Genomic DNA, 14,534 nt, shown 5'->3' on the forward strand with positions numbered 1-14,534 from the left:
GGGCACGCACGGGTGGCCGGTGCGTGGGCACGGATGCGGCTGAACATGGCGACGGCGCGGGGCACGACGCGCGCGGAACCCTGGTGAGCCCGAGGCGCGGACGCGGGAGGGCTACGGTGGCGCGGTGAGCGTGCGTGCGCGGCGAAGAGAGGAGGGAGGGGAGGCGGAGGCTCACGGGGGCCGTAGGGTACGAGGCAGTGGGGGTCAAGGGGAAAGTCGGAGACGAGGCGGCGAAGAGGAGGCAGTCCGGTGGGAGGGAGGAAGCAGGCCGGCGAGGGAGAGGACGGGGCCGACGGCGAGGTCGAGGCGGTGGTGCAGCTGCGGGGCGGCGTGGATCGGCGACGGGTCGAGGCTGCAGCTTCCGGCAGGTTGGTGACGAAGCTCCGCGGTGTCGGGGGCATTCGCGCAGAGGCGGGAGGGCGTCCCGGCGAGGGGGCCCCGGCGTAGTGGCCGCGGGGATCGACGGCGGCGTCGGGCCGATGGGATCGGGGGTTTGCCCCGATCCAGATCGGGCAGAGGAGGGAGAGAGAGGAGTGCGAGGGGGGAATGGGGATCGGGCTAGGGTTCGGTGCCCCCAGGGGGTTATAGGCCAGGGGAGGGAGTGGGCCGGCCTTGCAGGCCACTGGCTGGGCCGAGGCCCAACTAGCCTGGGGGGTTTTCTTTTTATTTTTGTTTTATTTTCCCTTTTGTCTTTTCTATTTTCTTTTATTTCTTTAATACTTTATAGTTTTACAAAAATAAAACCCACACCTAAAATGGAGTTACAATTCCAACTACTGTCTTAAAAAGTTTTACCCCTGAACAAAATAGTTTAATATTTTATAAAATTCAAAAGGCATTTATTTAATTGTTTTAGCTACTGTTTTATTCATTTTAGTTTACTTAAACATTTTATAAAAGTGTGGTTTCTTGACAATAATTACCTATGCATTATTTGGCACCAACCGAACATTTTAGTTTAAATATTTGAAAACCTTTAACGTTTGACTTGATTTCGAATTTTGAATTCGAACGGGATTTGAACCAGAGTGATTTTAGTAACAATAATAGTGGTGATGTGGCATCATTAGTAGAGGGTTACTGTAGCTTAATTATCCAGGCGTCACAATTCTCCTCCACTACAAGAAATCTCGTCCCGAGATTTAGGAGGCGGAGTAAGGGGGAAGATCTGGTTACGAATTCTAACGAGTCTTCTTGGTCTTGGTTACTCTTCTCGAAGAGGTCAATTCATTACATTGATGTCTTCATTTCTCTGCTTCGGGAACTCCATCGTACTTACGAAAAAAATAAAGGGTGGGTATCCCGGGAGAACGGACCTCTGCAAGGTTGACTATCTGGTCGATAACATCAAGGGAAGGTGGAAAGTAACTCTCGAATTGAAACTTAAGAAAATATCAATAGTAAATAAAGGAGGTATCGTGGGAAGTTTCGAGCGGGCAGGCAATCGCCCGATGCCTGAAACAAAGCGTGAAAGGGGTTCAAAGCAATCGGAATAAGTATTATGTCTGATGCCAGTATAGATCAGTAGGACGGTGGTCCGTGAATTACATACGAGGCCAAGCGCGATGAATAAATTTGGGAACAGGGGTGCACAGGAGAGTCAGATTTTGATCCTGTGGAACTGTGGGTTATGGGCCCACCATGTGGTTAAAGTAGGAAGGGCGGTGACATGTTGCACGATCATGATAGCAAGGCATGTCAGAGGGTAGCCTGTCAGTTATATGTCAGCAACATCGTCGGTACCAAGGGCGAGGGACGAAGAGAACCATTTTTCTGCTCGTTGAAACGAGGCAGACCAATAGGCAAAGTTCTCGTCCATCGGTGGTTACCGGAATGTCATCAACCTTAGTAATAGGGTCTTGCTGACAGAATTGTACACCGAGGTGTTTACATAAGCAGGAGAATATTACTGCTTAGATCACAAGAAGGTTTAAACAAACCAACGGAAAGGAAAAGTGGTTATCAGGTTTAAACAGAACAATGGAAGGGAAAATGTGTATACACACATATTTCGGGGGTATATCCTTCCCAAGGACAAGCGGAGCATGATATCCATGACAGGATAGAAAGTAGAAAACCATTTAGGTAAGGGGGGAGGAACCTCATGATATTACCCATACAACGGTGTTAGGATAAATGATAAAGAAGATTTAGCATTGTGCTTCAAATGCTCTTATTGAAAATCGGATTACCACATACATGCTTCGAGATAGCATTGACATGGTCTTCAAGCAAAGGTCAGACTTTGGATCCACAAAGGATCCATCAGGAACAACTTATAGAATAAGTCTTACAATTTCCTCATGAAAGAATGGCTAAACTTGCTAAAAATGATACTATAACAATAGGTCCTCCGCCCAGGTGTGCTAGGAATGACATCACCTTACCGGGTCTTATAAAGACCTATGTTATAACTCTTGGAAAAATGTTCCAACCATCATATCTGACCGAGATTCAGATCTGATCGGTGTTAGGATACCTCAGACTCAGGATGCCTGAGAAGAAAAAGGTGCAAAACAAATTGACGAGACGACATTGTAAGATTCTCGGGAAATTTACTACAGAAGCGAGTTCCGAAACAAAAGCTCATCATTAAACCAATGAAGAGATAAGGAGGTAGCTGATGAACTCAACGACAATTCATCGAGACTTCCAAAAGATGGGTTTCCACAATTATATGAACAAGGAGATAACATTAGCTAGATCAAATGACTTAATGATGTATGCTCGAGGAAAACATACACAGTTAAACATTGGTTGAAATGTGCACCCGAAATATGGGCTAGGTAGCACGATCAATGTTCGAATGATGTTTCAATAAGCCATAGACGTAGAATGAAACTATAGACCAATAACTTCAAAGCAATAGGGTTGCTAGAAGTTTAGAATTTACACATCACAGACCATTTGTTGGTATTTCGTTTAGAAACAACACGGGGACCAAGAAAGAATGGTGATGGTGAGAAGTATCACTGTACCAAGAATTCTTAAGAGGTGGAGTTAATGCTCACGACATTCTTGACATCAAAGATGGTAATACTCCACGGTAGAAGATAACATAAGTTGGATAGCAGGGAAATCAAGATACAACACAAAATATGAACAAGTTTGTGTTGGGGGAGGCAAGAATGTTGTCGATGATAACACAATTCATCGAGGGGCAAGGATGGTATTTCCCATCCTGAATTTCGACACACAACTTGGAAGAAGTCAAATTGTTGACAATGATCACGACAAATTTGTCGAGAGGTTTTCAAGAAGATGTAATTGATCGACGATGACATCAAGTCAAGGGAATGATGAAAGCAAAAGGTTATTGGAACCACGGTTAGGACACAAACTCGAATCAAGTTTGCTGTTCAAGGAGAAGTGATATGACGAGGAAGATCGATTGTAAGATTAGCTCACCGTCGCAATTTGTGCTCCGGGAAGAAGGACCCGGTAGCACAGTTAAAATTTAGCACGATAATGATATAGCCAATCAGGCTAGGAATGACGTGATCGAGTACAAACCCGCCAGTAAAGAAGATTACTAAGAGTTGTTTAATCGCGACGCGGACTCGATTCAGTTATCGATGTCCTTGAGTGTTTAATAACTCGAAGCCCGTGAAAAACTATAATCAGTGAGAATGTAGTACTTGATGAAGAACTCATAAGAAGTTATGCAGTTCCGTGATAATCTCGAGATACCAGGGGGGTAATACTCAACGACAAACCAAAGTAGAGGTTGGACTGGGGTATTGCTCTGCAGAAGACAAGTGCTCAACTTGTATGAGAAATGGTATTTAAAGGGGAACATGGTCGGAACCACGATTGCAAAAGGCCAGATCCCAGATATAAGATGAACTTATACCAAGGGAATAATTAATTTAAGAGAAGCTTTTAATGATAAGATCTACATCGTGTCCATGGGCATGAACACAAAGTTCAAGGTCGACTCCCACTTCTCCAATGCATAACCTTTCATTCACTTCTCGCATTCGATGAAGTTGTATGGTAGAAAATTATCTGGTAAAATACCAGAAGGGTATGGCTTGTGAAAACCTTCGGGTTCATACGGTTTTTAGGGAAGGTATAGGTTCAACCCATCGGGGCATCGTGGAAACATATACCACAAGCTTCAGGGGTAAATAACTCAAGCTCGATAGTAGAGCATGGGTGACAAAACGAGAGGATACAATTTACTAAAGGCATTATGTATCACGGAAAGAACTTCCAAAGTGATTGAATATGAAGGACGTTGTCGGATAAAATCCAACAAGGTTCTGATGGTCCATAAAGGATCTGATGTGAGTATCGGCACACAACCAGAGGAAGAATCAATGCAAGGACCTTGGATTATAGAAACAACTAAGTAACTTAGAGCTCAATCGCAAAGGAATTATGATTTACAAAGCGAAGGATCAGAAACAGACGCTCTGATCAAGGATGGATAAGTTCAATAGACTTAGGGGCACAATCGACGACAATTTGATTGGCGAGAACCAGCTCATGTTCAAAATGACGTCTGAGCCAGAAAGATAATTTAAAAGGATCAACTGATGATTGCGTGCATTCGCACTCATGTTGAATCAATAGGATCAAAATGACGGTGTCTAAGGATACTAACGAATATTGCCAGACATATGGAAAGCATCCATAATGCAAGAAGACAAGTATTGCAGAGCAATAAGCTACTGAGGAATTTTGGAGGATCGAATAGTATTTCAAAAACCATCGTGAAACACATGAACAACTGGGGATGAGCGGATACTCGATAAGGGCGAGAAATTACCCGTAGGGGTATTCAGGTGACAAAGAACAGCAAGGCAGTAAGCTCAAAGGATTCTCGGAACAACAGAGAGAATTTAGGGGTATCTTGTAATAACAAGATCAAGTGGGAAATATTGTATGAATGGCGAGTATACGTGGTTATCCATAGGAGTTTATCGATGAAAGGGAATTGCAAAAGCGATGAACACAAGTTCTCGGGTTATCAGCGGAGAGTATCTTCCGGGTCTTCACGTGCAGCAGACGATCATCAGTAATAAGGGGCTCTCCGGGTGAAAGTGATAACGAGATCCTAATGTTAGATTTAGCAAAATTCACTTAACCCGAATAGAAGAGAGATCAGAGTCCCAGAGTAAAGGTCGAGGAATAAAAGATCCTACTGCCACCCAATGGCGACGTGGGCCCGTAAGACACACAACCATGTTAGTAAAAAGTTTTGCAATGTCTAGACTCGACTTCGGCAGGGAAGGGGGATTCCCACAGGCAGTCGGCTCTGATACCAACTTGTGACGCCCCCGATTCAATCGTACACTAATCATGCACGCAAACGTGTACGATCAAGATCAGGGACTCACGGGAAGATATCACAACACAACTCTAAAACATAAATAAGTCATACAAGCATCATAATACAAGCCAGGGGCCTCGAGGGCTCGAATACAAGTGCTCGATCATAGACGAGTCAGCGGAAGCAACAATATCTGAGTACAGACATAATTTAAACAAGTTTGCCTTAAGAAGGCTAGCACAAACTGGGATACAGATCGAAAGAGGCGCAGGCCTCCTGCCTGGGATCCTCCTAACTACTCCTGGTCGTCGTCAGCGGGGCTGGACGTAGTAGTAGGCTCCTCCGGTGTAGTAGGAGTCGTCGTCGACGGTGGCGTCTGGCTCCTGGGCTCCAGCATCTGGTTGCGACAACCAGGTAGAAAGGAAAGGGGGAAAAGAGGGAGAAAAGCAACCGTGAGTACTCATCCAAAGTACTCGCAAGCAAGGAGCTACACTACATATGCATGGGTATATGTGTAAAGGGCCATATCAGTGGACTGAACTGCAGAATGCCAGAATAAGAGGGGGATAGCTAATCCTATCGAAGACTACGCTTCTGGCCTCCTCCATCTTGCAGCATGTAGAAGAGAGTAGATGGTAAATTCGCCAAGTAGCATCGCATAGCATAATCCTACCCGGCGATCCCCTCCTCGTCGCCCTGTTAGAGAGCGATCACCGGGTTGTATCTGGCACTTGGAAGGGTGTGTTTTATTAAGTATCCAGTTCTAGTTGTCATAAGGTCAAGGTACAACTCTGGGTCGTCCTTTTACCGAGGAACACGGCTATTCGAATAGATAAACTTCCCTGCAGGGGTGCACCACATAACCCAACACGCTTGATCCCATTTGGCCGGACACACTTTTCTTGGTCATGCCCGGCCGCGGAAGATCAACACGTCGCAGCCCCACCTAGGCTCAACAGAGAGGTCAGCATGCCGGTCTAAATCCTATGCGCGCAGGGGTCTGGGCCCATCGCCCATTGCACACCTGCACGTTGCGTACGCGGCCGGAAGCAGACCTAGCCTAGCTGGCGTTCCAGTCCAATCCGGCGCGCGTCACTCTGTCGCTGACGTCAAGAAGAGCTTCGGCTGATACCACGATGTCGAGTGCCCATAACTGTTCCCGCGTAGTTGGTTAGTGCGTATAGACCAAATGGCCAGACTCAGAACAAATACCAAGATCTCGTTAAGCGTGTTATGTATCCGCGAACGCCGACCAGGGCCAGGCCCACCTCTCTCCTAGGTGGTCTCAACCTGCCCTGTCGCTCCGCCATAAAGTAACAGTCGGGGGCCGTCAGGAACCCAAGCCCACCTCTACCAGGATGGAGCCACCTGTCCTTTCAGCCCCCTCATCAGAATCACTTGCGGGTACTCAACGAGTCGACCCGACTTTAGTCACCACATGTGTCATGTATATAAAGTATATAGTATATACCCATGATCACCTCCCGAAGTGATCACGGCCCAGTAGTATAGCATGGCAGACGAACAAGAGTGTAGGGCCACTGATGGAACACTAGCATCCTATACTAAGCAGTAGGATAGCAGGTAAGGGTAACAACTGTAGCAACAATGACAAGCTATGCATCAGGATAGGGTTAACGGAAAGCAGTAACATGCTACACTTCTCTAATGCAAGCAGTATAGAGAAGAATAGGCGATATCTGGTGATCAAGGGGGGGGCTTGCCTGGTTGCTCTGGCAAGAAGGAGGGGTCGTCAACACCGTAGTCGTACTGGGTAGCAGCGGCGTCGGTCTTGGTTTCTAACGAGAGAAGTGGGGGAAGAAACAATAAATATAATGCAAACATAAGCATGACGATGGAAGACATGACAATGCGTGGTGCTAGGTGTGCCCTAACGCGGTAGGAGATGGTACCGGCGAAGGGGGGAAACATCCGGGAAAGTATTCCCGGTGTTTCGTGTTTTCGGACAGATGAACCGGAGGGGGAAAGTTGCGTGTTTGCTATGCTAGGGATGTGCGGCGGACGAACAGGCTGCGTATCCGGATTCCTCTCGTCGTTCTGAGCAACTTTCATGTACAGAGTATTTTCATCCGAGTTACGGATTATTTTCTATGATTTATCAAAGTTTTATGCATTTTTGAAATTTATTTTATTATTTAAATCGAACATTATCCAGAACAGTGTAAGGTGATGTCAGCATGACATCACCACGACGTCAGCAGGTCAAACCCAGCTGACCAGAGTGAAAGTTGGACTGTGGGTCCAGTGGGACCCACCTGTCATTGACTAACATGTTAATTAGGGTTTAATTAAGCAGGATTAATTAAGTTTAATTAATTGGGTAGGTTAATTAAACACAATTAATTATGTTAATTAATTTAGTTAATTAATTAATTAATACTTGTATTTATTATTATTATTTCTTTTTTTTTCTTTTTTTAATGTTCCAGGGGCTGGGCCCCACATGTCATTGGGCCAGGGGGCCATAGTGGGTTCGGCGTTAGCGGGCGCCCGGGTGTGGTGCGCGTGCCCGAGGCCGTAGCCTGCCCGGGCGACCGGGGGGGGGGAGCGCGAGCAGAGGCACGGGCGAGCGTGGGGAGCGGTAGCAACGGCGGCCGGCGTGGAGCTCTGGCGGGAGGCAGAGGCGGTAACGGGCGACGACACGGGGAGCACGGGCTGGGGACCCCCAGGGGACGCACGGAGTGGCCAGTGCGTGGGCACGGACGCGGCTGAACGTGGCGACGACGCGGGGCACGACGCGCGCGGAACCCTGGTGAGCCCGAGGCGCGGACGCGGGAGGGCTACGGTGGCGCGGTGAGCGTGCGTGCGCGCCGAAGAGAGGAGGGAGGGGAGGCGGAGGCTCACGGGGTCCATAGGGTACGAGGCAGTGGGGGTCGAGGGGGAAGTCGGAGACGAGGCGGCGAAGAGGAAGCAGTCAGGTGGGGGGGGGAGGAAGCAGGCCGGCGAGGGAGAGAACGGGGCCGACGGCGAGGTCGAGGCGGTGGTGCAGCTGAGGGGCGGCGTGGATCGGCGACGGGTCGAGGCCGCGGCTTCCGGCGGGTTGGTGACGAAGCTCCGCGGCGTCGGGGGCATTCGCGCAGAGGCGGGAGGGCGTCCCGGCGAGGGGGCCCCGGCGTAGTGGCTGCGGGGATCGACGGCGGCGTCGGGCCGATGGGATCGGGGGTTTGCCCCGATCTAGATCGGGCAGAGGAGGGAGAGAGAGGAGTGCGAGGGGGGAATGGGGATCGGGCTAGGGTTCAGTGCCCCCAGGGGGTTATAGGCTAGGGGAGGGAGTGGGCCGGCCTGGCAGGCCACTGGCTGGGCCGAGGCCCAACTAGTCTCGTTTTTTTCCCTTTTGTCTTTTCTGTTTGCTTTTATTTCTTTATCACTTTATAGTTTTACAAAAATAAAACCCACACCTAAAATGGAGTTACAATTCCAACTACTGTCTTGAAAAGTTTTACCCCTGAACAAAATAGTTTAATATTTTATAAAATTCAAAAGGCATTTATTTAATTGTTTTAGCTACTGTTTTATTCATTTTAGTTTACTTAAACATTTTATAAAAGTGTGGTTTCTCGACAATAATTACCTATGCATTATTTGGCACCAACCGAACATTTTAGTTTAAATATTTGAAAACCTTTAACGTTTGACTTGATTTCGAATTTTGAATTCAAACGGGATTTGAACCAGAGTGATTTTAGTAACAATAATAGTGGTGATGTGGCATCATTAGTAGAGGGTTACTGTAGCTTAATTATCCGGGCGTCACAGCACCCCCATGTTCTCGGCAGCCGAGGCATTACCCTTTGGCGCCGTCTTGGCGGCCTCCCTCACCTCTCCGTGGCCCGGAGAGGCCCTTCGGGACAACACCTCAGTGTCATCCACGGTGGTTGGCGGAGAGGCTCGCGGAGGTGACTCACTCTTCACCATCTCCGGTGCCAGAGAGTTTCCCTCGGATGACGATGGTTGGGGGAGGTCGCGGGCCAGACTAAAACACACAAACATAATATGTTATATTACAATCATAAGAGACCGGATATCTGTAGAGTATCCTTTGGCACTTACGATGTGGCCAGGGGCTTTTCCCTGGGGCGCCCCTTGGGGGTGTGTTCAGCATCTGTGTCCGAACCATTCGAGAGGGTCATCTTCCCCCTCTTGGACGCCTCTGCCTCCGGGTCTATGGAGGCGACCCTTTTCTTCTTCCTCCCCTTAGGGGGAGAATCACTTTCCGCCTCCTCCTCCTCTTCGTCTTCATCTCCCTCGTGGGAGGAGAGGGCTTCGGTCTCTTCGGAGACTGCGTCTGAAGCACCTTTACGGCGGAGGCCACCCTTGGCCTCCTTGCTCTTCTTCTTGGCCTTCTTCTCCGGCGCCTGATGCGTCGCCGGAACCAGAATCCTCGTTAGCAGAGGAGTAGCTGGGTCTTTAGGTAGTGGAGCCGGACACTTGATCCGCTCCGCCTTCGTTGTCCAGCCCTGAATGAGGAATAGAGAACTCAGTATACCCTCTGATCCATAACCGACATTATGTTCGGAAACAGAATACTTACCGGAGTGGCCGGATTCGCGCTGTCGAGGCCGATGTCGTCTGTCTTCTTCGGACACGCCTTCTGGGCCTTGAAGAGCAGCTTCCAGATCTCCTCGTGCGTTGTGCCGAAGAAGTGTTGCAGGGTCCACGGCCCTTCCGGATTAAACTCCCACATATGGAGAGGTCGGCGTTGGCACGAGAGGATCCGGCGGAAGAGCATCACTTGAATCACGTCAGTGAGACTGGTGTTCTTGCTTATCATATTTTTGATGCACTTTTGCATCATCATCACTTCATCGGTCGACCCCCAGTCCAGACCCTTGTTGGTCCACGACGCGAGCCGCTTAGGGGGTCCGGATCTGAACTCAGGAGTGGCCACCCATCTGGCGCCACGGGGTTCGGTGATGTAGAACCACTCCTGTTGCCACACCTTGACGGTATCCACGAAAGCCCCTTTAGGCCAGGTGGTGTTGGGGAGTTTGCTCACCATGGCGCCGCCGCAGTCCGCATGCTGCCCGTCGACCACCTTTGGCTTCACATTGAAGACTTTTAGCCAGAGGCCAAAGTGTGGGGGGGGATGCTGACAGTATCCTGGACTAGGGGGTACTCACCACGTCGTCTCCCGACCAGGTGGATCGGCCCGAGGACCCCCATGGCGGTTTACTCATGGGCCACTTCGGGCAGCCCATGCCGCAAAGAAGGAATATTCCACAAGACTTGATGATCAAGACAAGGACTCCTCTTCACCAACGTATTCGACTAGGACTCTTGTTATCCTAGGCCTCTGGTACATTATATAAGCCGAGGCTAGGCTAGTCGATAGAGGATTATGACATTATTCATCATACCCTCAGGTTTTAGACCACAACATATGATCTCGAGGTAGATCAACTCTGTAATCATACACATCGAATATAATCAAGCAGGAGTAGGGTTTTACCTCTTTGAGAGGGTCCGAACCTAGGTAAACACCGTGTCCCTCGTCTCCTGTTACCATTGATCCTCAGGTGCACAGTTCGGGACCTCCTACCCGAGATCTGCCAGTTTTGACACCAACAATGGTGCTTTCATTGAGTGTTCGGCTGTGTGATCGGTAAAAGATCAATGGCTCGCCTGCAGATCAACTGCGACGTCGGTGTCTTTGTCGCCGGCTCAACTGGTCACTTTGGCTTGACTGAGGACTATGCCCTTCCTCCAATCGTCATGTTTGGATGAGGGCCTTCATCAAACATCAACTCCGATCTCTATCATGATCATGGAGGAGTCATCCATGGATCTCGGGGGCTCAATGTCAACATTGCCCTCGGGTGACTGTGCTGTTTTTTCAAACAGCGAACTTGTATCCGCTACCACCACGTCCCCGAACATCGCTTTGATGATTCCTTCTGTGGAACTGTGCGGAATTGAGTCTACAACAACACTGTAAAATTTCGTCGCGTTCCGATGGAGCAATCTCCGCCGATCTCCGATATACCAGAGCCCTGTCAAATCTGGACGGGAATCTGGACGAGTTTGGAGCGTGGTGTCCAGCATCTAGCTCGGACGTCCTTTGGAAGATCCAACCGTTGATATGCTGCGGAATTCCTATATCTACCACCCTCGAAATTTCAGCTTGATCCGACCGTTCAAACTCTGGCAAGCCTCCGATGAGCGCGTCTATTTTCAGATCTGTTTTCTGCGCGAGAACGAATCTGATCCGTGTTCATCTTTTTTATGAACGGGATTCCGAACATCCTTTTTTGAAGGAAGTCTTTTCCAATATAATCTTCACCATCGCGCCGGTGTCAAACCAGCCCGACAACGTTGCTGCATGGCTGCCGACCTGCGCCAGACGGATCGTCGCTTCATCGACCGAGCCCAACCTTATCGGATCATCATCTCGGCAAGCCGAACAAGAGTTCGGGATTATGAAGGCTAAATCATCACCAACATCATCGCCATACATCGCTGCATGGTCACTTCAGCAAGCGGGCATCGACCGCGTCACAAAATCCGGCCTGCGTCGGCATCACCGCACTATTGCTTCTTCAAGCCTGAATGCGACCTCTGCGTCCGAAGATCGGGAGTCAATTCCGGCCGGATTCACCTCTCTTATCCCGAATCCAGCTTCAAGTCTGGACGCGACTTCGGCGTCTGAACACCAGGAGTCAACCCTGGTCGGGCTCGCCCCTCGCACCATCGTACCGGAGGACGACTCCGAAGAAATCCCAGATACTAATCCGGCCAACCAAGCCGATGTCCACCACGCTGACCTGCTTTGACACCTCGGCTAGCATGGTGCTCCAAACGTCACACTACCGACCTGCCCTGTCACCTCGGCTAGACCGGGGGTTCGCCATCTCTTCATCAACCTACTCTGGTGACTTCGGAGTCACCAGCCGACTGATACATCTCCAACGTATCTATAATTTTTATTGCTCCATGCTATATTATCTTCTGTTTTGGACATTATTGGGCTTTATTATCCACTTTTATATTATTTTTGGGACTAACCTATTAACCGGAGCCCAGCCCAGAATTGTTGTTTTTTGCCTATTTCAGAGTTTTGCAGAAAAAGAATATCAAATGGAGTCCAAACGGAATGAAACCTTCGGGAACGTGATTTTCGGAACGAACATGATCCAGGAGACTTGGACCCTACATCGAGCAACCAACAGGGAAGCCACGAGGTAGGGGGCGCGCCTACCCCCCCAGGGCACGCCCTCCACCCTCGTGGGCCCCCTGTTGCTCCACCGACGTACTTCTTCCTCCTATATATACCTACGTACCCCCAAACAATTAGATACGGAGCCAAAAACCTAATTCCACCGCCGCAACCTTCTGTACCCACGAGATCCCATCTTGGGGCCTGTTCTGGAGCTCCGCCGGAGGGGGCATCCATCACGGAGGGCTTCTACATCAACACCATAGCCTCTCCGATGAAGTGTGAGTAGTTTACCTCAGACCTTCGGGTCCATAGTTAGTAGCTAGATGGCTTTCTCTCTCCTTTTGGATCTCAATACAATGTTCTCCCCCTCTCTCGTGGAGATCTATTCGATGTAATCTTCTTTTGCGGTGTGTTTGTTGAGACCAATGAATTGTGGGTTTATGATCAAGTTTATCTGTGACCAATATTTGAATCTTCTGAATTCTTTTACGTATGATTGGTTATCTTTGCAAGTCTCTTTGAATTATAAGTTTGGTTTGGCCTACTAGATTGATCTTTCTTGCAATGGGAGAAGTGCTTAGCTTTGGGTTCAATCTTGCGGTGTCCTTTCCCAGTGACAGTAGGGGCAGCAAGGCACATATAGTATTGTTGCCATCGAGGATAACAAGATGGGTTTTTTTTATCATATTGCATGAATTTATCCCTCTACATCATGTCATCTTGCTTAAGGCGTTACTCCGTTCTTATGAACTTAATACTCTAGATGCATGCTGGATAGCGGCTGATGTGTGGAGTAATAGTAGTAGATGCAGGCTGGAGTCGGTCTACTTGTCTCGGACGTGATGCCTATATACATGATCATACCTAGATATTCTCATAACTATGCTCAATTCTGTCAATTGCTCAATAGTAATTTTTCACCCACCGTAAAATACTTATGCTCTCGAGAGAAGCCACTAGTGAAACCTATGGCCCCCGGGTCTATCTTCATCATATTAATCTTCCAACACTTAGTTATTTCCGTTGCTTTTTTACTTTGCTTTTATTTTACTTTGCATATTTATCATAAAAATACGAAAAATATTATCCTATCATATCTGTCAGATCTCACTCTCGTAAGTGACCGTGTTGGGATTGACAACCCCTTATCGCGTTGGTTGCGAGGATTTATTTGTTTTGTGTAGGTACGAGGGACTCGCGCATAGCCTCCTACTGGATTGATACCTTGGTTCTCAAAAACCGAGGGAAATACTTACGCTACTTTGCTGCATCACCCTTTCCTCTTCAAGGGAAAACCAACGCAGTGCTCAAGAGGTAGCAAGAAGGATTTCTGGCGCCGTTGCCGGGGAGGTCTACGCAAAAGTCAACATACCAAGTACCCATCACAAACCCTTATCTCCCGCATTACATTATTTGCCATTTGCCTCTCGTTTTCCTCTCCCCCACTTCACCCTTGCCGTTTTATTCGCCCTCTCTTTTTTGGTCGCCTCTTTTTCGCTTGCTTTTTGTCTGCTCGTGTGTTGGATTTCTTGTTTGTCACGATTGCTCAAGATAATACCAAATTGTGTGACTTTACCAATATCAACAATAATGATTTCCTTAGCACTCCGATTTCTCTTCTTACCGATACTGAATCTTGTGAAATCAATGCTGCTTTGTTGAATCTTGTCATGAAAGATCAATTCGCCGGCCTTGCTAGCGAAGATGATGCTACTCATCTAAATAGCTTCGTTGATTTGTGTGATATGCAAAAGAAGAAAGATGTTGATAATGATATTGTTAAATTGAAGCTATTTCCTTTTTCGCTTAGAGATCGTGGTAAAGCTTGGTTTTCATCTTTGCCTAAAAATAGTATTGATTCTTGGAATAAGTGCAAAGATGCTTTTATCTCTAAGTATTTTCCTCCTGCTAAGATCATCTCTCTTAGAAACGATATTATGAATTTTAAGCAACTTGATCATGAACATGTTGCACAAGCTTGGGAGAGGATGAAATTAATGATACGTAATTGCCCTACTCATGGTTTGAATTTGTGGATGATTATACAAATTTTTTATGCCGGATTGAATTTTGCTTCTA

Source organism: Aegilops tauschii, chromosome 6, assembly GCF_002575655.3.
Source record: "Aegilops tauschii subsp. strangulata cultivar AL8/78 chromosome 6, Aet v6.0, whole genome shotgun sequence".
Taxonomy (NCBI): Eukaryota; Viridiplantae; Streptophyta; class Magnoliopsida; order Poales; family Poaceae; genus Aegilops; species Aegilops tauschii.